This window comes from Pleurodeles waltl, chromosome 6 (genome assembly GCF_031143425.1).
Source record: "Pleurodeles waltl isolate 20211129_DDA chromosome 6, aPleWal1.hap1.20221129, whole genome shotgun sequence".
Taxonomy (NCBI): domain Eukaryota; kingdom Metazoa; phylum Chordata; class Amphibia; order Caudata; family Salamandridae; genus Pleurodeles; species Pleurodeles waltl.
The window spans coordinates 1,100,907,256-1,100,932,768 of record NC_090445.1 but is presented as its reverse complement, the minus strand read 5'-3'; the positions used below and the strand labels follow the sequence as shown (position 1 = coordinate 1,100,932,768).

The window sequence follows — 25,513 nt, the reverse complement described above, 5'->3', positions numbered from 1 at the left end:
TCTTTGAGGTCATCATCTTAGCAAAGATGAAGGCCAATGGCCCAGTCTCCAGCCCCTGATGATGTGGGGTAAAGTTAGCCCTGGGCATTTTAGGCTCAAGCCCTGTAGTGCTAAGGCTCCATGTCAATCACAGAGTGGAGCGCCACCCTGTGATGAGTTGGGAAACTCAGGCCCATATTTATACTTTTTTAGCGACGCATTTGCGCCGCTTTTTAAAGCAAAAGCGGCGCAAACTTACAAAATTAAATTGTATTTTTGTAAGTTTGTGCCGCATTTGCGTAAAAAAATTACGCAAATGCGGTGCTACAAAAGTATAAATATGGGCCTCAGTGTGGTAAACGCTGCAGGTGGAAAGGCAAGAAAATTAGTAGCATATTTATACTCCGTCTGTGCTGATTGTGCGTCAAAAATTTTGGACGCACATTCAGCGCAAACGTTTCCCCGTATTTAAACTTTGACGCCCGAGCCCGCGGACGACAAAATTCCGCCATGTATGTAATTTTTTGGATGCAGCAACCCGCCTTGCGTTAATCATATGCAAGGTAGGCGTTCCCGTCCAAAAAATGGCTTAAACGGCCGTGCGTCGTATTTATGCTTTTGGGCAAAAATGACGCACGGCCGAAAGGCGGAGCCAGAAAATGACGCACAGCCCGATTTGCGTCAAAATTTAACGCCTGGGTCAGGGCAGGCGTTAAAATGGGGCAAACACACCTGTATTTAATCAGAACACACAGAACAAACAGCAGAGCAGCAGAGCAGCAACAAGGAGACATGGAGGTGATTCTAATCCAGCGTGCACGCAGACGCAGAGCCCAGCAGCAACGACAGCAGCTACAACAACACCAGCAGGGACCCCAAAGGCAGTGCAGAAGGCAGGAGAGGATATTCTGCCCCAGAACCACCCTTCAGGGCCTCAGGGAACACGACATCATCCAGAGGTACCGGTTGAACTGGCAGGCCATTCAGCAGCTGCTGCGCAACATAAAACTGCACTTGACCCCCACTTTGGTGACACCCCGCACCATCCCAACAGAAACCAAGCTGCTTGCCGTACTTCATATGCTGGCAAGTGGCTCTTTCCAAACAACTGGTGCCCTGGTTGGCGGAATATCACAACCATCATTCTCCGCCTTTTTGCCCATCATTGGACTGACACTCCACCACATCTGCTTCCCTAACACACTGCAGAAGCAGCAGGAAACAAAACAGGGGTTCTACCTCATCAGTGGCTTCACACACATCCTTGGTGCAATTGATTGCACACATGTACGCCTTGTGCCACCTGCTGCAACTGAACACCTCTACCGCAACAGGGAGCACACACATTCCATCAACGTGCAGGCCATAGACAATCACCAGGGATTGATCACCAACATTGTGGCTAAATATCCTGGGAGTGTCCATGACTCAAACATCTTCCGTCACTGCAACATCAATGAACACTTCCAGGATGGACGGTATGGCAATGGACTACTTGTTGGTAAGTACAAAAACCTACTTATATACACACTGCACAGCAACCCTCTAGGACACACAAGACATACACCACAACAGCAACATGTGGACAGGAACATACTGAGGTCATGACATCGCTAGCCATGTTTCTTAGGTCACCATTGAACCTGTCACACATTGGAAATTAGTGTACAGTCTAATGTTAAGACGTCAAAGATCACAAAGTGTGGAGTGGGTTTCCCAAATGTCACCTTGCAAAATGTAAGTGTCCCAATGACCTTTACATTAATCCATTGCCTAAGTCTAAAGGTATGGGATGTCCAGGGTACATTGATATGAACGTGTTAACAACACTGCCAATTTTAACTGTGTATGGAACTATCATCTCAGCCCCAGCGAAGACACAGGGACACCTGTATCACAAGTCACAATGCTAGGGAGGGCACACTGTACTGCAAATCCCAAAACATACTGCTGACAAACGGTTAGCAGACAAACACTCGTTCAGCCAAGTAAACAACACAATGCAGATGGTCCATCCTGCAAGCCTAGGATGCTACATTATTACACAAAAGAGTCACAGACAATACAAGACAACTAATGCCATGAGAGGTCATTTCAATAGTGCCAGCTACATCAACATGATCCCAATCATTTTCTCTTGCAGCTGATCAGGGGTATGGCATCCAGCCATGGATTATGACACCATTTGGCAACCCAAGTACTGCTGCAGAGCGTGCCTACAACGACGCACATAGGAGGACACGCAGCATTGTCGAAAGGACCTTTGGCATCCTCAAGTCAAGGTTCCGGTGCCTCGACATCACTGGTGGTAGCCTCCTATATTCCCCCGAGATGGTCTGTAGGATCATCCTAACATGTGCAATATTGCACAACATTTGCATCAAAAGGAACATTCCCCTCCTGGAACCAGAGCCACAAATGCCTGAAGAGGAGGAAGAGGAGGATGCTGGCCTGCAACATGAGGGGGAACTACAGAACACGGCCGCTGGTATACGCAGGCGGCAACAGATCGTCAACAATTTCTTTTGAATATGATCACCTTCACCCCTTTAGTTAACAAATTTAAATAAACACCTATTATAATCACCATATAATGGTCTGGCTATTCATTTTTGCACACTTTCATCTCTACTTATCAGAATAAGAGTGTTGCCTCATGGAGCATTGCTGATATACTGAGTAGGACATCCCAGAGCTAATGTGATGCCTAACATACAATGGTCACATACACACACACTCTTAATGACATATATCATGTACATTTCTCCTTTGAAGGCCAATAGCAGAGGACCACAACTATTTCACACATACATGTTGAAATCAAGGTCCAACGCAGCATATGGCTCACAACTAAGACACCATCACTCAATAAGGGGAAAACAAGCCTCATACATGAGGCAGTCAATGTGCTTTGGCATCAGTAACAGGAATGCCTGACCAGACCCTTGTCAGCAGTAAGTCCAACTGCATCCAATATTTGCAAGGACTATCTGTGACCAGAGTCCCATAGAAGCAGAACATAGACAGCACAAGTGCCACACATATGAGCAGCATTGCACACATGACATTCCATGTACATGTCAGCCCATTTCCTAACTCCTGACACACCATGCACCTGGTCACAACCCACCTGTCGGAAGAGGTCCCTGGAATACTAAGATGTGTACCCTGATATTCCGTCCTCTACACACACAGACCAACATTAGCAAACCAGTGTGCTACACCCTTTCCTATGATATGCCATTGTCATAGAACATCTGACTGCATGGACGTCAGGTTAATATATGCACTGTCTTCTAGTTTCAAAGCCCTGTTAGCACCTGTAGATTGCTTCCCATGTGAAAATGTCTGTTGGCCCTTAGAATGCAAGTCTCACCTACAGGACTGGTGAGAAACAGATGCAGCCCACACCTGTGATCACCTCCATGCACACCACCCATTTAAAAAAGCACTGCCCCTGCTGATGCCTGGAACAGCATAGGAGTTGCCATTATGTCAAATACACTGTTAAGCATTGATACTAATTAAGCTGTGTAACACAGCCCTTGGGTTCATTTGTCACCTTCAAAAACACAGGACATACACAGTTTGACATGTCATCTCTCTAGTTTGTCCTCCAAACAGTCTTAGTCAGACCACTGATTATGTAACTTGTGAAATTGCTGCATCCTGAATCACCTTGCATTCTGTCAGCCTGAAAGGAATCTGTCTATGCGTCACACTAAAGTATCCCTGTGTCTACATATGTACCACACTTGCGTTAGCAAAACTCTCATTCATCAGGGGGTATTGGGCATGGGCTTCTTCAATGCATACACAAATACATTGTATAGCATCATCTGCCTTTTAACTGTACCATTTGAGTTACATCCTCTTGGAAAAGCAAAATTCATGGCCCATCCCTTGTCTGGGCTGCATTTATGCATGAATGACAAAGCGTGACAGTGTCCCAGGGCCGTAGGCAGGGATTGGGTACCGGGCGTTCAGCACAACCAGCAACCTCTGATAATGTCCATGAATAATACACAAATGTCAGGACCATGACAGTTCACACACAGAATCACAGTGCTCACAACATAGTGATGGGCCGTGTGTGGTTAACAGCTGCGAGAATAATCAGCACAGAGGCTATGATGTTCCCAGATGCAGTGGGAATTGCAGAGGCTAACATGTGTACAAATGTTGTAATGACACCTGCCGGAACATGACACCTGAGACATTATCTCACTCAGCACACCAAGGTTGCCCTGTTGACTGTCTCTTTACACGTCTTTAGTGACAGGGTGGGACCATCCACATGTTGGTTCACATGTCCACATCTACTTTACTCACATTGATCAACCAAGGATCCTCAGTAGATACAGGAATAGCTGCCAATGACTCATGATGAGTCTTGGACCGAACTGTGACAAATTACACCCCAAACAATATACAGGATCATCATTGGACCACATACATGAACAAGACACCTATGTGCAATTGATCACTGGAAATATGTGAGCACGTGCTGCCTCGTATGCTAGTCCACCACAGCCACTTGATAGTTGGGGCTCACTTCTGTGGCCTCAACTCTGGTGTCATCATACATTTGAGATTTACCCTTGTCTGTCTGTGCAAACAAAATGGTACCCACTTCCTCAATGCATGTGTATGACTCACTGTGGGATTCACCAACTAGTGTCTAGGAAGCTCTTACCAATACTCTAGGACATAGGATGTAGAAAATGTGGACCATTGACATGAACAAGCGTCTGCCATCCATCTGGTGCATGCTATGTCACATGTGGTGTCTACGTTACCCTAAATCTTGGAAGTCCAGTTTACGGGTGTTGTTACATGTATGACTAACACATGCCCTCTCTCATTTCCACACTGACTTGCATCTAAGGATTGGACACATGGACGTCACATTCATACAAGCATATGTACAAAAATGCTTCTTGTGATACACACACACTTGGTCAACAAATACATTAGTTGCCAAAGCACACACTTTGAGCCCAAGGCATTTAGGTATTGTACATATGTGCGTCACATTGCTATCCTCTCCTTATGCCAAACATGCCCAATTTGTGCAACACATATATGTAGGCCACACTTATGACCAACTTTTGCGTCAGCCAACCGTAAAAAAACTGTGAAGGCAGTAGCGGATCATGGTCCGCTGCAGTATGATGTCACACATGTGAACATACACCATCAACACCATAGTGTCTTCAATCAGCCTATCTCTGATGTGTCCCACATGTAGCATAACCAAAAAACAAGAAAATTTGCCCAAAACCAGTTAATGTACTGTAATTTTGACGTTCCTAGCATTATGCGTCATTTTTTGTCTACCAAAACTGTATTTGTGTCATTTTTTTTACGCACAGGAGTGAAATTTAGCCTGCATCCAGATATTTGTACAGGCTATGTACTATTATGGGGATGCGGGCTAATTTTCACTTCTGTGCGTCAAAAAAATGACGCAAATACAGTTTTGGTAAACCAAAAATGACGCATAACGCGAAAAAGGCGGGACTTTTCATACAAGAAGTGATGTAATAGGATATCCTGTTTACAGATCATGTACAGTGGGTGTACTTTCACTTTCACTTTGCAGTCTATGATCCTTCTAGACTGTGTGGCTGTGTAGAGAGTGTTGTCCTGAGATTTTGTGCTGTTTTTGTCCTGTGTGCTGTCTGTAAAGTCCATTTGTGAAATAAATATTGCTGCTGTATACTGTACTACTGTGTTTTGTCTACATTTGTCCATTTATCTTGTGTTTTTGTTGTTTGTGGGAGTCTGTTGTGGGTAGTGTTAGTTTGGGAATAGTTGGGCTCTTTTAGTGGTTAAGTTTACTTTTCATCTGTATTTGTACCCCTAATTTCCCCCTTTTCCCCTTTCTATTTCTTTTACCCCTATTCCCTTTCACTTCACAAGTATGTCTGGTAGGCCACGTCTTGGCAGGGTGGGGGAAGAGGAGTTGGGGGGGTTTATCTGGCTTGTGTGCCATTTCTTGCCGCTCATGATCCAGGCAGGGGGCAGGGTGATACAGGGGTATCCAACAGAGGCACGCAGAATCCGGTGGGGAAAGGTGCTGCATCACCTGCAGCGTGTGTATGCCAGCCGGAGGAGTGACCACCAGCTGAAGCACCGGTGGCCTGACCTCATCACCAGGGAGCAGGATCTCTTGGACAACCTGGGAATCATGATTGGTGGCAATGTTGGTGAGTACGAATCATGTTAATGTGCACGATTAAATGCTCTGTAGTGACATAAGGGGATTAGTACAATGTCTGCCAGCTAACTTGCTGACTGTGTGTAATGCTGGGGAAACATAAAGGGATAATTGATGCACTATGGCAAGGATCACAATTGCTAGCTGTCAGGTAGCATGTGCTCAGCAAACTTACAGGTTACTTTTCCATGAAGGAAATTGGTGCGGCCTTTTTTGTCAGAAAAGCAAACAAAATAGGAGCCAATCATGTCTATATAGGGTACTATTGACAGAGAAGTACAGATGTACCAACATTTAGGCCAAATTTGTTTACGCAATTGCTAGACTGACTTTAGAATCACTACATGATGCAGAAAATGAGTGCTGCCTTCACGTCAATTGATAATAGCAAAGTGGCTCAGACATATGTCTCATGTGAGTCTGGTGAGTGTGGAAGGAAAGCGTTCCCGGAAGTACTATGAATGTGTGAGATTATTGTGTTCCTTGATCTTTTTGGATACATGTCAGATCTGGATTTGAAAACATCGTGAAAAGGTGTAAGGTGCCCTCAGCTAACATCTTAGTATGTTTTTTGGAGTTAGTTGTGCCACATTCCAATTAGGGATGGCAGTCCAAAGGTATGCACATGGCTTCACATCTCCATGTTGGTGCAAATCACCATAGCTGGGCCACATCAATTGAATAAACGGTAGCAACAGAAGGGCTTACAAAAGTCCCTGCCCCTCCCTCTGTACATTGTACCTATGTGTCATTAATGTGTCATGGCCACAAGGCATGTTTGACTGGTAATGCAGTCCTCAAGTAACCAGGCTATGGATGTCTCTCTTGGATGCACATGATGAGACAATTACACTCCATCATTTTTTTCTGGTCACCAATTACGGGGCATGTTTGCAACTACATGATAGTTAGGGCCAATGTATGTGTGCAGATATGTGTGTAACTGTCACAGGAGACCCATGCTATGTACAAGTTGGCCCTGATATATCAGATGCAGTACCATCATGTCTGAATGGCTGCCATTTCCTTATTCAGCTTACACATTGTATATGTTTATGAAATTGTTGCGCTGTGCACAGATTTTGAGCACATTTCTTCCTTCCATACCTTACAGGTGGACCGGCACCCTACACTGTGGGAGAGGTGGTGACATTTGAGGACCCCGACCACTCCAGTAAGTGTTGATATGTCTGTTATGTGTTGTGTTTGCTGGTTATGGACTCGTGTGAGTTGGACGCATAGCAAGGGGTGATGCGTTGGGCAAGCTTTTCTCTTGTTCCATGAGTGGGAATTCAGTTTCTCGCATGTTTTGAGTTGGCCAATGTGTATCCAATGGTATCATGTAGGGATTGTAGGCCATTCCTGTAGGTCCCACTGTGAGTACAGGGGTTAGTCATGTGGATGACACTTGTATCACCAAGAGTCGCACTGGAAGTCAGCTCCGATTTAGTCAGCCTGTCAGACCCACATCCTCTAAGATTGGTACAGCAAATTGCTTTCCAATAGACATCTGCTTCCCTATTTACCTACGTAATCATGAAACAGTAGGTAGAAGCTCCTAGCAGCATGTACTTCCACATGTAGTGCTACAAGTATGTGGAACTTGAGTGCAATGGCCTAGATGTGCATGCAATTCATGATCATGGGTGTTCTAGCAACTATGTGTGTGATGTAAGTCAGACCTCACTGGAAGTATATGTTGTGTACCAAGTTCTGCATTTCCTGACATGTGTGGCCCTCTGAGTGCTCTAGGGTTTGCTGACTCATAATTGTTGATAGACCTTACCTGTGGTGTGTCTGTAGAGACAAACATGTGTGGAGTTTTCTATACACTCCTCGGTGTACATGTTGTTGGCAAATCATAGTTGTTTATCCACCCCCCCACCCTCAAACACGGGCATGGGTTTGTGAATGGGGTACCTAGTACTGATGCTACCAGTATGTTACACATACATGTGAATAAGTGACGGTTTGGTTGCAAACTAGTATACACACTCAGGTTTGGCACTTGGTACTATACTGGCAAGTCCAGTTACAGCTTGCAGACCATGTGCCTTTAGTTTTAATTTCCGTACACTGACATTTGTAGCCCAGGTCTTGGCGGAGGATATGCAGCATGAATCTTTGCTGATAACTGGCAGAACTCAGATTGCAAGTCAAAGCCAGTTGTTACCCATCTTGTAGGTTATGGATGTGCTATGTGTGATGTGACCTTTGTAGTCTGGCCTGCCATGTACTTCCTCAGGGACATTCAATAATCTGTATTGTGATATGAGCTGTTACAAGTACAGTAGATGTATTGTCTGATTAACTTCTTGTGCCATTTCAAACAATGCAGTTACTAATGTAGAATATCTGCATTTGTCTTCACAGTTGCCAACATGACTCCAGACCAGGTCCGTGAATTTCAGCGCCAGGCCATGCGATACCAGCACATCCTGCTGGTGGAGTCGGGGTTCCGGAGGATGGCCCGGCGATATCGGCATGAACGGGCCTCTGGGGCATGGAGAGCCTTCCCACAGGGTGGGCCTACTTTGCCCACCACAGACACCACCAGCACAACCACCAATCCGCGCCAGGTGGCCCCACCCACAGCCGGCACTGTTGGTCCGACATCTGCTGGACTTCCAGGCCCCAGCATTGCCACCGGTGCAGGACAGCCCACTAGGCCTGGCACCACACCCACACAGACCTCCTGCACCGGTACCCAGACTGCCACAGCTCCATCTATTGACCCTGCAGCCTTCAACCAAATGGAACGTAAGATGGACAAAGTGCTGCGCAAGTTGAGCCACCTGAGCCGGGATGTGCGCCACATTAACCGGCGTGTTAAGTCTATTAAGAGGACCCTCCGGAGGGCCAACCTCTAGACATTTATAGTTGGACATGATTCCCTCCCCTCCCTCCTCTTTCCTTGTTCTTATAGTTAGTGGGCCTAGGGGGCTTAGTGTTAGGTTAGTATAGGCTGTTAGTTTAGTTAGTGTTAGTGGGTGGGGGGTACACAGTCTTGATATATTTACTTCTTAAGTGTGTGGGTGGGTGGGTGGGGGGCTATGTTGGGGTTCTTGTGTGTTTTTAAAAAAAAAATCAAAAAAAAAAAAAATTACAAAAAAAAAACAGAAAAATATATATTTGTATAGGATAGTATAGTATGTGTTTAGGTTAGTATGTCTTATCCTCCATGTGTCCCGTCTCATAAGGGGGGTGGGGGTAGATGTTTAGAACGTTTCGTTACATGTGATAAGTAGGTGTAGCTTAGGTTAGTTAGGGACAGTTGTGGGTAATGAGTAGTCAGGGTAGATTAGGGTAGGTAAGATTTTTCCCTCAGTTTCCTCATCTGTGATTAGCATATAATAAATATTTGGTTAACCCTTAATAGTATGTGTTGAATGGTACTTGATCGTGGGTTTGGATTCAGTGTACATCAAATTTGTACTATAACATCTGTGTCCTATGCTACAAACAAATCCCAACTGAGCTGTACGAATGGCAGCTAGCCCAGAGCTACCTTGCAAAGTGTCGACCCTTCGTTGCAACCACCAATCACAGTTAATATGGATGACAATGTGTTTCTGTTGATAAGTGTGTTTTCAAAGTCACAAACAGTGCTTCCAGACTTGGTATTGGGGTAACAGTTTTAGGTCTGACTGCAGTGTGATGATCATGGACACCCTTATAAAATGAGTTCTCATTGGCAATCTTGTATTCTTGTCTTCATGACCCTCATACATAATTTGTGACACAGTTCAGCATGATTACCTATTTGTATGTTAACTCAGACACCTTCATTTATGCAGTTTTTGTAGTGTTTACTTAGATTAGCGTGCCATGTTATTTGTGTTATTTTTGCATGTTGACAACATTTTCCGGCCACTATTTGATGACTTAGATATCTCCTGAGGAAGCATACTTCTGTCCAACACAGCATGATGGTGTATGGTTTCTCACTTCATCAAATTTGTCCCTCAGGATGGGCAGAGTATGATGCAATCATGGGCACTGTGCAGATTTATTTGACTACATATTATCAGGACAGTTGTATTGACAAGCTACGTAATTTGACAGTAGGCACATTTCAGTTATCTACGGCGCAGTTGATATGTCACATTACCCAGAGACAGATTTGTTGTGTAAGTGCTATTTATTGAAAAGTGCTGTAGTGCTATCTGTACTTTGTCCATGATTGTGAGTCCATTATAGTGACATCTTACATTGTGATCCTACACAAGGGGTTAAGGAAATGCTTTTGACATGCTGGGGTTGATGTTTCAGACAGTGCAGGGGGACAGGATTTGCCAATGAGTAGGAGAGTGACAATCACTGGGCTGGGTGACAAGATATACAGTGGTTTGCAGAACAGTGCTTGAGTAAAGTTGTTGCAAGACTGGCAAGTTACAAAGCGCAGGACCTTGGTAAATGTGGGCCATGTGGCAGGGACTAGTGCTTCTGGGTCATTTTCCTTGTGAATGTGATCTGTTCCATGTCTTCTTCTTCTGATGTGTGTGTTGCCTCCTCTGTCCTTGTTGTTGTTGGTTGTGAAGGGGCAACATACACCTCAGTGTTAGAAGACGTGGAGTCAGACATCCCGGTCGCTGCTCCCTGTGAAGGTCTTAAGGGCAGTACTGCAGCAAGGAGGGTCTGCTGGTTCTTTAGAATAGCAGCCACATCACGATGGTAGGCAGCCAGGTCGGCCCTGAGGGGGTCATGATTGCATTTGTGTATGCAGTGGAGGGTTTGGGGTGCGAGGTGTTGTGGCAACTCCCTTACTGCAGTGGTGAATTCCTTGACATTTTCTTGTAGTCCTTGCAGTATGGATGTTAGGGCTTGCATAGCTGCTGCCTGATCTGCAGATGACATCATGCACAAACGCACCCCCTCAAGGCTGGCTGCCATATTTTGCTTCCCCACCCGCACCTCCTTGGCCAGCTCCCGCTGTACTCCAACTACAGTTCTCTCAAAGCTGGTGCCAGTGTCGTCTGAGTCCTCAGCTGTATTGGAGCTGGCAGGTCTTACAATTGGGGTGGTGGGTCGATCCTCTGCGATGGCTGCTTGTTCTGTGCTCCTCCTTGTGACTGAAGGTGGGGTCTGGAGGGTGTCAAGGACCTTTTGGATAGTCTCCTGGGGAATGTTTATCGGCTCGTCATCCATGTCATCAGGGAAATCTGGGACAGGCATATCGCAGGAGATCCATCTTCCTCTGCAATGAAACAGGGTACAATTAGAGTGTCTGTATTGTGGCTATTTTGATGTGACATGCCTGCCTTTTGATGAATTCACTTTGTGATCTTGTTTTGTGTTAATTTCTCCAGTCCTTCAGATGGGCATTCTTCCTGGCCTATGGCCCACCTAAATGTCACATGTATGTTATTGAGTTTTCAGACTTGTCAGCCTCATCGCCTCTAGGTGTTGGTTTATGCCAAATAGAGAATTGCCACCTTCTTGTCCTACTCAACCCTCCGTCTACATCCATTCTCATGGTGAGACCTTTCACTGGCTGTGGGTGTACTGATGGCACTGGCAGCACACTTAACAATCTGGACCTGCCCCAATCTCTGATCTTTCACATCCACTTAAATGTAATTGACATGTGGCATATCCTATGCATGGCTATGTTATGATCTGATATGGATGTTGACATTGGTAATGTGTCCTGCTGATGTTGGGGAATGTGTGTTACATTGGATTGCCCTGATAATCGTATCAGTGTCCTATTTCCTCCTCTGACTGTGCAGGTGTATTTCAGTGACCAGTTACATGTGTCCCACCCTCAATGCTGTTGTCTGAGCAGTATGACATTTGGGATGTTGCGTTGTTACCCAGGCACAGGATGGACCCAGACATATGCAGCATGGGTGTGTCCTTAGTGCTGTGTAGCTCCTATTGTTGTTTACATTGGCTGATGTTTGCGACAACTAAGGGCATTGACATTTGAGAGTACTGGGGCCTTTGTCTGGTTTCTGGGGATTGTTGTAGTTGTCATCCTCACCCCCAAATTTAGGTGTGCATGATCCATGGGGAGGTTACTGCCATTGGCTACTTGAGCTGCACACAGAGCAGAGGCGGTAGTGACAACTGTTGTCGCAGTTACATTCCAGTTGTCGGTATGGCTAGAGGTTGTTAATAGGGCCCTAGTTAATGTAGGGGATATGGTGGCTGACATGTGCCGGGATGTCAGTTTGACGTTGTGGCCTTGCCTCCTGGCGTGGCTTTCCCTTTTCTCCATCGTTGGCATGACAGCATGGCCACATGGGACTGTTGGTGTTGTGTAATGGTGTGCCGCAGGTCTTCTCAGAACGGGCCATGCCCCCCTGCCGTGCCCCTTTACCCATGCCACTCCATGTATTAGATGACTTCCATGCATTTTGTGGTTGGTATCCCCCCTGCTCACAGTCGACATTATTGCATTATAATTCCCCATGCGACTTACCCTGCATGTGTGTTGTCTCCTGGTAGTCTGCGCTCTCCTGTCCTTGAATCCCTGTGACGATCTCCTCAGGGATGACGGCTGTGACCATCTCCTCCATGTGGTCCAGGGCCTCCTGGTGTGCTGGACTCCCACCTCCAGTCTGCAGTGCTGCCTTCCTGTTCCTGGCCATCTTTTCCTTGGTCCTGCGCTTGCAGTCATGCCAGCGTTTCTTGCACTCAATGACAGTTCTGCGTACTTCAGCCACACTGTTAATCTTGTCGACAATTTGTTGCCATATAGCCTCTCTCTTACTGATTGGCAACTTTGAGGTGACAAACAGTTGGTGCTAGTGTTCCGTCACCTCTTTAACCAGAATTTCCTGCTCCTCTGCACTTAAGCGACACTTTCTTTTCTTCTTAAAAGTGTCCTGGTTCTTGTGTGGGTCCTCCTGGCTGGTTCCTGGTCTGCTTTCATCTTCCTGGAGTCTGTAGTGGCATCTGGGATCCATTTTGGCTCTCCTCTGGTGAAATGGCAGTGTTCGCGTTTTTTTTTTATGCTATGTCGTAAAAAAATGGCGCATATCCGGTTTGCGGGGTCGTAAATCGACCCACAGTCATTTCTGCCGCGTTAACGTCGTTTTGCTTTATGACTTGATTCTGCGGTGTGCGTCAAAAATAATGACTCCCACCTGTGGTTTGCGCCGCCGGGCGTCAAAGTATAAATATGATGCCCGCACGGCGCACCAAAATGGCATTAGCCGGAGGTAATATTTTTGACGCAAAACTGCGCCGGCGCAGTTTTGCGTCAAAAAGTATAAATATGGGCCTTAGCCTGCACAATTTGTCATAGGACTTTTAAGACACTGCGCAGACACGACTTGGGGTGCCTGCTTCTCGGGCCTGACTTAATGTTGCATGCCATGTTAAAGCTCTGCATGATTCAGTGCCAGGTCAGCAAGACTCGTGGGGACGGTGGGGGTGTGAAGGAGTCCGCGTTGACTCCCCTGGCTTGAAGGCCACTTCGCTCCACTTCACCAGGTGAGGTAAAAAATTGCCAGATCGGCTGGGGCCATTTGATTACATGTAGTTGGGCCCCCATAGGAATTCAAACCACTAATTTTGTTTCAGACAGAGGCTATTTTTATTTGGCTTTCTAGCCCCACGAGTAAATATGTTGTTATTTCTACCAATAAAATGTCCCGAGACCGAGGAATTGCTCCACTTCACTATGCACGGTGTGGGGGAGGAGTTAAAATAGGAGGCCGGGAGGATGACATATGCATAGCTGATGTTAGGTTAAAAAACAGAATGCCCGCTGGGCCCGTCTTATGGCTAGTTCCACCCAAGTGTGAGGGTGTCAAGGTAACATACCTCTAGACCTCAACAGACAGTGCTTCCATTTGGCAGCTCACAGCAAGGTGAATTAAGATCTTATTACCTACTGAGGTATTTTGCTCATGAGGCATGCAGTGTCTTTGTGCCAAAGAAAGATACATTTACCAGAGCACTATTGGGTGCGTGTCACTGATGAAGTGCTACGCTTTCAGCTTTTTGTGTAAGTGCAGGCTCCCTGTCTGCAGAACTAGGCCGCTTGTGTCAAGATCCAGAGACCATATTTCCCAAAACTGAAAGTGCAGACAGGCATCGAAAAAAGGTGATTGGTTTATGTTAGAAATGGGGTCTTTCTTTTTGACAATCAGGTTACCCCCTGTTCAAACAAGGACCCTCACTCTAGTCAGGGTAAAAGAGAATCACCCTCAGCTAACCCCTGCTTACCCCCTTGGTAGCTTGGCAGAGCAGTAGGCTTAACTTCAGAGTGCTAGGTGTAAGGTATTTGTACCAACACACACAGTAACTTAATGAAAACACTACAAAATGACACAACACAATAGGAAATATTTATCTACACAAAACAAGACCAACACAACAAAAATCCAACATACACAAGTCAAGTTATGAATTTTTAAAGATAAAACTCAAAAATAGCGCTTAGAAGCAAAAATGCTTTGATGAGATGTTAACACTGCGTCGTGACGGAGTCGTTCCCAACAAGCCGACACCAGCGGCGCCGGACACCGAGCCGTGTAGACCCCCAAGTACAGTACCTTTGGTGAAGAGTGAAAACAAGCCGATGCGTGAAGTCGGGAATCGCGGCGTCTGTGCGAAACGTTGAATCCGTGCACTTCGAGCGGCATCGTTCACGACGTGGTGCGGCGACTTCCACGGAGTCACGGACTTCAGCGGGGCTGCTGCGGCGTCGGGCCTGCAAAGAGCGTCGCGTTCCAGCGAAGGTCACGGCGTCAGGTGCAGGTGGCGTTACCGGATTCAGCAGCGCTGTCGGTCCGAAGTCATCCGAAGTCGATTTCCTTGTATTCCACCAGCTTTCCTTTCAAGGGCCCAGGGACTGGATAGGGCACCACTTGTCAGAGCAGGAGTCTCTCCAGAGACTCCAGGTGCTGGCAAAGAGAAGTCTTTGCTGTCCCTGAGACTTCAAACAACAGGAGGCAAGCTCTAAATCAAGCCCTTGGAGATTTCTTCACAAGATGGAAGGCACGCAAAGTCCAGTCTTTGCCCTCTTACTCTGGCAGAAGCAGCACTGCAGGAAAGCTCCACAAAGCACAGTCACAGGCAGGGCAGCACTTCTTCTCCAGGCAGAGGTTCCTCTTGGTTCCAGAAGTGTTTCTAAAGTCTGTACATTTGGGTGCCCTTCTTATACCCATTTTAGGCTTTGAAGTCACCTTTCTTCAAAGGGGACTCACACCTACTTGTGAAATCCTGCCTTGCCCAGGCAAGGCCTCAGACACACAGCAGGGGGTTGGAGCCGACATTGTCAGAGGCAGGCACAGTCCTTTCAGATGAGACTGACCACTCCACCCCTCCCTCCTAGCAGAGATGGCTAATCAGGAAATGCAGGTTACACCCCAGCCCCCTTTGTGTCACTGTCTAGTGCGAGGTGAAAAACAACCCAACTGTCAAACTGACCCAGACAGGGAATCCACAAACAAGGCAGAGTCACAGAATGGTTTAAGCAAGAAAATGCTCACTTTCTAAAAGTGGCATTTTCAAACGCACAATCTTAAAATCAACTTTACTAAAAGATGTATTTTTTAATTGTGAGTTCAGGGACCCCAAACTCCACATGTCCATCTACTCTCTAGGGGAATCTACACTTTAATCATATTTAAAGGTAGCCCCCATATTATCCTATGAGAGAGACAGGCCTTGCAACAGTGAAAAACGAAATTCGCAGTATTTCACTGTCAGGACATATAAACCACATTTGTTAGAAAGAGTGTCTTTAATTGTAGGCACAGTTTGCCTCAAGATTGTGGTGACCAAGCAGAATGGGGAAGGCCCTGATAAGCCTTATATCAAGAAACCGTAACTAAATGAAGAGCCGGAGCGGTTGTGCGGTCGATAAGTAGCGGGTATTCACTTGAAGACACTAAAGGCACTCTCTCTAACGAATTTGGGATCTTCACGCATTCTTTCTCCAACCTCAAACGTTCTACTAGGGATACATATCCTTGCTACGTGATTGGACTATATATCTGTGTGTTGTGGTCACATTGCATTTGTTGTCATTGTGTACATTGGTACTCAATTTTGTGCCTACTGGGTAGTAAGGCACCTGACCATTTGGCACCTGACGCTGACTGTATTTACATTCGCTAACTGTACTGGGTTTTACTCCCTAGATGTGCGGCACCTCTCACCCTTACTACCCCATATCTGGATTTTGATAACCATTCAGTATAGTGTACACCCAGATGCTAAAGAATGAGGATTGTGGGGCCTGGGTTGGCAGAGCGATCTTGTCCGGTTACTATTTAGGGTCCAGCGTGCAAAGCGCTCTGTCCCTGGTGTAATCTCTCAGTGGGCTTTTCACCATGCCCATGTCATCCCCCTCAGTTAGGTTGGCTTGTGGGCTTGCCTTTTAAAAGTCGATTGATTTCATTAGTGAAAGGCATGCATACGTCATGCCTTTTCTGGTGTTTAGCTCGCCTCGAGCGCACCAGCCAACTACTGAAATCATATGAGGCTCCATGTTTTGGGTATGGTTTCTGGACTACTTTTTCTCTTTATTTCATAAGCAGCGCGATCTCGTTGGACAGTAGTCAAGCACTTTGCATTACATCAACCCTGTTACATGGATAATTGCACTTTTGCCAGTTACATGGATAATTGCACTTTTGCCTATACATTTCACTGCAAGAGAACTTCTGTTTCCCTTTGTGTGCCTGCTTCGCGCTCATGGCGGCCATCGGCTCACTCATGTGAAACAGTTTTACTATTCATTTTCAGTTTATGTGGCAAGAATAGTCCGGTTAGGAGTTTACAATGCTAATAGCTCTAACTCGAGCCAACTTGAGACCCATTGCATTGTAAATGCCTGTTTATGTTGCTGCCTGGGAATGCATGCTGTGGTGCACCGTGTATAGATTCGACTTCATGGGCCATATTTATACTTTTTGACGCAAAACTGCGCTGACGAAGTTTTGCGTCAAAATATTTACCACCAGCTAACGCCATTTCTTTGCGCCGCTCGGGTGTCAAATTTATACTTTGACGCACGGCGGCGCAAACCACAGGTGTGAGTAATTTTTGGGACTCAAACCAATGCTTCACATCGTAAATAAAAACATCGTTGATGCAGCGAAAATGACTGTGAGCCGGTTTACGACATCGCAAACCGGATACATGCCTTTCTTTGACACAATAGCGTCAAAAAGTGGCGCACACACTGTAAAATGTGCTAAGGAGAGCCAAAATGGATTCCAGATGCTTGGACAGACCCCAGGAAGACGACAACAGACCAGGAACCAGCCAGGAAGACCCACACAAGACCCAGGAGAGGGAGAAGAAGAAAATAAAGTGTTGGTTCAGTGAGGAGGAGCAGGAAATACTGGTGAAAGAGGTGACGGAACACCAGCACCAACTTTTTGTCACCTCAAAAAGGCCAATTAGAAGGAGAGGCAATATGGAAACAAATTGTTGACAAGGTAAACAGTGTGGCAGAAGTACAGGGAACAGTCATCGAGTGCAAGATACGCTGGTATGACTGCAAACGCAGGACAAAGGAAAAGATGGCCAGGAACCGGAAGGCAGCACTGCAGATTGGAGGTGGGAGTCCATCACCACAGGAGGCCCTGGACCACATGGAGGAGATGGTGGCAGCTGTCACCCCTGAGGATATCGTCACAGGGATTCAAGGACAGGACAGCGCAGACTACCAGGAGACAACACAGATGCAGGGTAAGTCACATGGGGAATTAAAATGCACAAATGTTAACTGTAAGCAGGGGGGGTGGACATACCTACTACACAATGCATGTAAGTCATGATATTCAGGGAGTGGCATGGGTAAAGGGGCACGGCACAGGGGCATGGGCTGTTGCGAGGAAACCTGGGGCACAGTACTACACTACACCAACAACCTTTGCATGGGGGTATGCTGCCATGCCAAGGATATTGGAAAGGTAAAGCCAGTCCAGGAGGGTATGGTACAACGTAAAACTGGCCTGCTGTCATACGACAGCTGGTATTCTCCATACATGAACTAGGGCTCAATTAACAGTCTCAGGTCATATCCGCAAGTGGAATGTAATATTGACAACAGTTGCCACTACCACCTCTGCTGTGTGTGCAGGCCTAGTAGCTAATGGCAGTCACGTGCCCATGGAACAAACACACCCAAATTAGAGGGTTCAGGATGACAACAAAATCAATCCCCTGAAATCAATACAATTGTGCTAATCCTGTCAAATGTGAATGTCCATAGTTACTACAAACATTAGCCATTGTCATAAACATTATGAGGTACACAGCCCTAATGTCATACCCATGCTGCAAATGTCAGGGTCCACCCTGTGCCTTGGTCACAATAGCTCCAATGACACCATGCAACATCCCAAATGTTTTACTGCTCAAACAACAGCAGTGAGGGGGAGGACATATGTCACCGGCTAGTGAAATACACTGACACAGTCAGAAGACGGAAATAGAACACTGCTAGGACCATCAGTGCAATCCAATGTAGCACACATTCCCCATCATCAACATTACACACTACCAATGCTGACATATGTAGTGTGCCATGCCAATGCTATATATAGTTATGCTAGTTCTCAGTGACATATAGCTGGATGTGAAATTTCAGAGACTGGGGCAGTTCAAGATTGTTATGTGTGGTGCAAGTGCCATCAGAACACCCACAGCCAGTGCAAGGCCTCACCATGAGAATGGAAGTAGACAGAGGGTTGAGTAGGACAAGAAGGTGACAATATACAATTTGGGCAGAGCCTACACCTAGTGGATGTGATGTTGACACGTCCCCAAACTGACCATAATACATGTGACATGCAGGTGGGGCATAGGCCTGGGAGAACCCTAATATTATAGACAGGAACAATGAACAGGATCCTATATCACAATGTGCAACTAATAGGAAGGCAGGCACGTCACATTACAAATGCCACAACACAGACACACTAATTGCACAATATATCATTGCAGAGGACGGTGGCTCTCCTGGGGATATGCCTGTCCTGGACGTCCATGATGACATGGACGACGGGCTGACAAACATCCCCTCCAAGATGTCCAGCAGCCCCTCCAAGATGTCCTTGGAACCCTCCAGACCCCACCTTCAGTCGCAAGGAGGAGCACAGATACAGCAGCCATCACAGAGGACCCACCCACCACCCCAATTGTACGACATGCCAGTTCTAACCCAGCTGAGGACTCTGACGACACTGGCACCAGCTTTAAGAGAACTGTAGTTGGAGTACAGAGGGAGCTGGCCAATGAGGTGCGGTGGGAATGGAAAATATGGCAGTCAGCCTAGAGGGGGTGCATTTGTGCATGATGTCAACTGCAGAACAGGCAGCAGCCATGCAAGGGCGAACATCAATCTTGCAAGAACTTGAAAAAAGTGTGAAGGAAATCAGCACAGCTGTAAGAGAGTTGACACAACACCTCCAACAACAAACCTTTCAACCCGTGCACAAATGCAATATTGCCCCCTCAGGGCCGACCTGGCTGCCTACCACAGTGATGTGGCTGCTATTCTTAAGAACCAGCAGCTCCTCCTTGTTGCAGTACTGCTCTTAATAGCCCCACAGTTGGCAGCTACCAGGATTTCTGAATCCACGTCTTCAAACCCTGAGGTGTGTGTTGCCCCTTCACACCCACCACCACCAAGGGCAGAGGAGACAACACACACACATCAGAAGATGAAGACGTGAAACAGATCACCTTCACCCGTAAGAGTACCCGGTAGCACTAGTCCCTGCCACCTGGACACTTGTAACCAACGTCCTGTGCTTTGTAACCTGCCAGTCTTGCAACAGCTGCTCTCAAGCACTGTTCTCCAGCCCACTGTTTACCTTGTCACAATGCCCTGTGATTGTCTCTCACTACCTCATTGGCAATTCATGTCCCTCTGCACTGTATGACACTTCACCCCAGCACGTCCAAAGACATGTCCTTCTTCACTTGTGTAGGATCACAATGGAAGGTGCCACAATAATGGACTCACAATCATGGACAATGTAAATATAGCATAACAGCACTTTAAAATGAATAGCACTTCAACAACCACTTTGTCTCTGTGTAATGTGACACATCAACCGTGAGGGAGATTAGTGATGTTTGCCTCATGTCAATGCCCATAGTATGTCAATACAACTTCTCTTAAAGAATGTGGGCTGATAACTATGCACTGTGGTCTGGATTGAACCACCATCTACCCTTCCTGAAGTTTAATTCTGAGGTAACTCAAAACTACACAGTAAAATGTTGTGTTGGACAGAATAAGTCTTCTTCAAGGGATGTCTAAGCCGAAAAATATTGCCTTCAAATTATTGTACTAGACAATCTTCATGTATGTGACAGTTGTCACAATTCTTTCCACACACACCATTCAGCAGGAATGGATATGTATGAGTGTACGTACAAATAAGTAACCTGGCTGTACAATGTAACACATGATACGCGTGAGTCATGTATACTACACTACTTGAGATTATACCATCACTCACCTTATAAGGCTTCACTTGAACATCAGGCTGCAGGCAGATGTATCACAGTGTCCTCAATACCAAATCTGGTCCCAAAGTATGTGAGATTGAAAACATACATTAAAAATTAACAACACATTAGGATCCATAGTAACCTTGAGTGGTGGGTGTAATGGATGGCAAATTCCTAGCAAAGTAGCTCTGGTGTAGCTGCCAATGTGACAGCTCAATTGGGATTTGGTTGCAGGATGTGACACAAATGCAAATACTAAAGATACACTGTTCACCCATGCCAAGACCCTGATCCCCAAGCATATGACACATACTGTAAAGGAGTACCTAAATATTCATTTAACAGTAAAAAAGGATACTAAAACCAGGGGAAACACCTTAACTAAGCTACACTATCCTAATTACACATTACCCAAAACTGGCCCTAACTAACATAAGCTAAACTTACTCACATTTAACTAAACACTCTAAACATCAACCCCCTACCCCCCTTATAAAACGGGACACTTGGAAGACAACATATACTAACCTAAACACATACTATCTTATACTAAACAAATATATTTTTTTTTGTATTTTTATGTTTTTTTTATTTTTTACTTTTTTATTTTTTTAAAACACCAAAACCCCAACATTATCCAACACACATAAAACATTTAAAAATATCATACCCCCACCCCCAACCCACTACTACTAACTAAACTAACAGCCTATTGTAACCTAACACTAAGCCCCCTAAACCCACTAATTAAAAGAACCAGGAAAGAGAAGGGAGGGGAGGGAATCATGGCAGAGGGTATAATTGTCACAAGTTTGTCTTCTTTATGCGACGCACCCTCTTATTAATTTGTGAACCCTCCAGCTGCAGCCTGTACAGTCTCCGCACCATACGTTGCATACCACGTTGCATTACTCTATAATCACCAGGGTCAATGATTGCAGCAGGGGTGGTCTGAGTGGCAGTTGTTGATGTGTGTCCGGTTGGTGGTGCTATGCTTGTAGAGGGAGGTGCAGGTGCTTCTGTCAGTGATCCTGGAGCAGTGGAAGTTGATGGTCCTGCAGTGGTGGCTGATGTCCTTGGTGCCACCTGGGTCGTAGTGGTGGTGCTGGTGGTGGCAGCAGTTGTGGACACCAAAGGGCCCCCTTAGGCAAATGCCCTCCACACTCCTGAGGCTCTTTTATGGCGATAACGCCGTGCCATGTGGCGGAACCCAAACTCCACACCCAGAATGTGGCGGTAACGCATCGCCCAGCGCTGAAACTCATGAATCTGGCTGGCATCTATATTGACTGCTGTTAAAAAAGATAAAGCCATTGTGTGATATAGCTACTGATGAGAATCAGACAATACATCTAATGTAGCTGAAACAGGCCAGATCACCATACAGATCACAGATTCTCTCTGAGGAAGTACATTCCAACGCAGCCTACACATGTCCTATCTAACAGTACAGCAATGCTCTAAAAGATGTGTACCAACTTAAATGACCTATGCATCATTGTTCAGCCATTAGTCACGTAAAAAATGCTGCAAGTCCTCCACATGTGAGAGGCCAACTAATGACTATCTTCTGGATGACAATCAAGGGCCACAAGATCTGTGATTTGTAAATGGAATTGCCAGGATGGAATGCAGTTGCTAATCATGAGTGGGTATCCTAGGTTTGGCAAGTGATTTACATATGTACGTCTGTGTACTAAACTTGGATCATCACACCTAGGTACACATTTCATACCCTAAGCCTGTGCCTCGGGGGGGTGGACAAGCAACACATACTTTCAAACATCCAGGACACCCAGGAAGCTTTGGACAACTGTACATGGGTTTAGGCAGTCCACCAATGGTAAGGAGGATGTCCAACTAGGATAGACCCAAACCTTGGACAATCCCATCCACATTTATGTTTGGAAATGCAGAAAATTGTCAGCATCATTTAATATCACTAATACCTGTCTTACAACAAGCAGATAGATGCAAGCACACATCTGGGCATGAGCTGCATGCACACCTATGACATTGTACTCAAGTGCCACATACATGTAGCACAACATGTGGAGCTAGATGCTGCTAGGAAGTCAAACATACAGTCGGACATGTTCATTAGTGAACAGGGAGGCTCAAGTCTGTGGGTAAGACTTTGGCATCCCTATTCTGTGAGATTCAGGGTATGACTTGCTGACTAAATCATGAATATGGCCCTCTGTTAATTTTTCTTTATAAAAATTTCAAAAACAAATGTCACCCGTTTCACATGGCCATGCCTACAAGGCTGCACTACAATCCCAAAATATGACTATACGCTACTGATTGTCCAATTTAAAGATGGAAAAAAAGTGAAACTCCAGTCAAGTAACATATCAGATCATTTGCCAGCACATCATACCTTGCTATGTGTCCAACACACAGGAGTCAATCACACAACAGCTGCAAACACAACACAGAACTGAAATATCAACACTTACTGGAAATGTCTGGGTCCGCAAATCGAGCCACTTCTCTGATTGTGTAAGGGGCAGGTCCACCTTTAAAGCATGGAAGGGAGAAATGTGCTCAATGCCTTTGCACTGTAGAACACTTTCAAATAAAATTACTGTGTGTAACATTAAAACTGAAAGTCCAGCCTCTCAGGCATGATGAGACTCCAACAGACATACCACTGCAAACATGTACAGACCCGGTCACTCCAGTGAGTGATACACACATATCTGCACACATGCAGTGGCCCTAACTATCATGTGGTGACAAACATGCTCCATCAATTGGTTGCAGACTCATTTATGGAGTGTACTCCTCTCATCATTTGTAGTAATGAGAGACATGCAAAGCCACATTCCTGGAGCACTGCAATACTAGTCACTCAGGTATTGTGGCTTGTGCATCAAGGGACAATCATTTACTGTGTGACGCACCTGTGGGTTGATTTAAGGTCATGATTTATCATGCTTTCTATGGTCCCTTACATGTAGGGCCTGTATTGTGTGTAGGTTACATTTGCTACATTAACAGTGTACCGTGAGCCACTCATGCCCCCTATGACACCATAATGGCAAGGATCCTGTGCGTTAATTGGTGACAATTTGAGGCAAGCCATGGATTGACCATTTTTTATATTTTAATACAACAAGGAGATATATGCTGACAGTGTATGTTGTGGTCATCCATGACAGACTGCATGGGCACAGGTGTAGTCATTGCACCTGAAATGTGTCACTCATTTCCCTGTGTACCCATTATGGGTTTTGGAAATCACAGTGAGCCACATTCATCATCTTACATTTGCCAAGTTGGGAAATCAGCAGGTATACAGCAAACTGACACTGTCATATTATTAACAGATGGTTTAGCAAATGTACCACTGTGTCAATCATGATGATGTAGGTTTCAATTTGTAAGTACCTTCAGAATGGCAGCAGTTACGGGAATGCTGGTCTTCTGTTCTTAGCGTACACCCATGTCTGTGATAGCCTACATACTGGGAAGTTAGTTATTGAACATATGTTGCACTAGATTAGCAGGGGTGTACCAAACAAAACTAGCAAAGTATTAGGGAACTTTATACGTATGATGGAATTGGTCAGGGGTCCCTTGCACGACATCATGCACGTAATACATTGTGACCATGCATTCCCCAACGTCAGGTATCCCGTGATGATCCCATAACTTATGAGAAGTGCATAGCTATAGAGTAATAAAAGATAGGAGATGCATTAGCTCTGTTCCAGCTATTGTGCCCAAGACCAATTTAAAACACACAGGTACAATGAACAGAGGGCCATGGATAGTTGTTAGCCCTCAATTTGTATCATTTGCTTCATTTTATATGCTACAGCTATAGAAAGTAGCCCCAAACGTTTAGATATGAACCCGTGTGCATTACTTTGGCATCCATTCCTAATTTAATTGCGGCACAACCAAGTCAAACTATCAGCCTAAGATATTACCTGAGGTTAGAAAGAAATTGTTACGTATGGGCCAGAATACAGTTCAGACATGTATTAGAAATAATTGGGGTACACATTAATTCATGAAATTATCTGGTGAAAAACATGTCTTTCCTGGTACACTCACAGACCATGGCTAAAACATATGTTAGAGCCACAATTGCATCATCTATTGACCTGAAGGCAGCACTGATTTACAGGCTCCAGTTGTGTTTTGTAACTTCCTGCAGCTGTTGCGTCAACAAATGAAGGTAATGTGTAGCAATTATTGCATAACTCAGGGCCACTGTATGTTTAACTTGCATTCCACATGTCAAAATACATTGCCTGCAGCATAAAAACAAATCTGCTACTGTCACTACAGAGCATTTAAATGTGCACATTACTCTGAATTGTACTCACCAACAGGGCCACCAATCACAAAACCCAGGTGGTCCAGCAGGTCTTGCTCCCTGGCAACAAGGTCAGCCCAGCGGTGCTTTAGTTGGTGGTCATTGCGTGGTGTGTTGTAGACGCGTCGCAGATGGTACAAGACCTTTGACCACCAGAGCCTCCTCGCCTCTGTGTGATACCCCTGTATCACCCTGCCACCTGCTTCGAACATCAGTGGGAGGAAGTGGCACGCAAACCAAATGAATCCCCCAAGCTCCTCCTCACCCATTCTCCCCAGACGTGGCCTAGCCAACATGACTGAAATAATAAGGAAATTTAGGGGTACAGAGGATAATGAAGGGAAAGGAGGAGAGGAAAATTTCATGTAAATAACCCTAAAACAGCCCAACTATCCCCAAACTAACAATTACCACAACAGACTCCCAAAAGTACAAAGACAAAATTAGACACCAGAAATGACAAAAATACACTTACATAGGATACCACAGACACTTAGAAAGCACCAAAAGACAATATAAATAGCAGACAGGAGACAGAT

At 45.5% G+C, this 25,513-nt stretch overlaps 1 protein-coding gene across 1 annotated transcript in view; it reads left to right on the top strand.

The window, feature by feature from the left end:
- LOC138300608 (pulmonary surfactant-associated protein D-like) overlaps positions 1 to 25,513 on the top strand; it is a 158,324-nt gene that overhangs the window by 32,133 nt on the left and 100,678 nt on the right. The gene's annotated exons all lie outside the window — the stretch shown is intronic.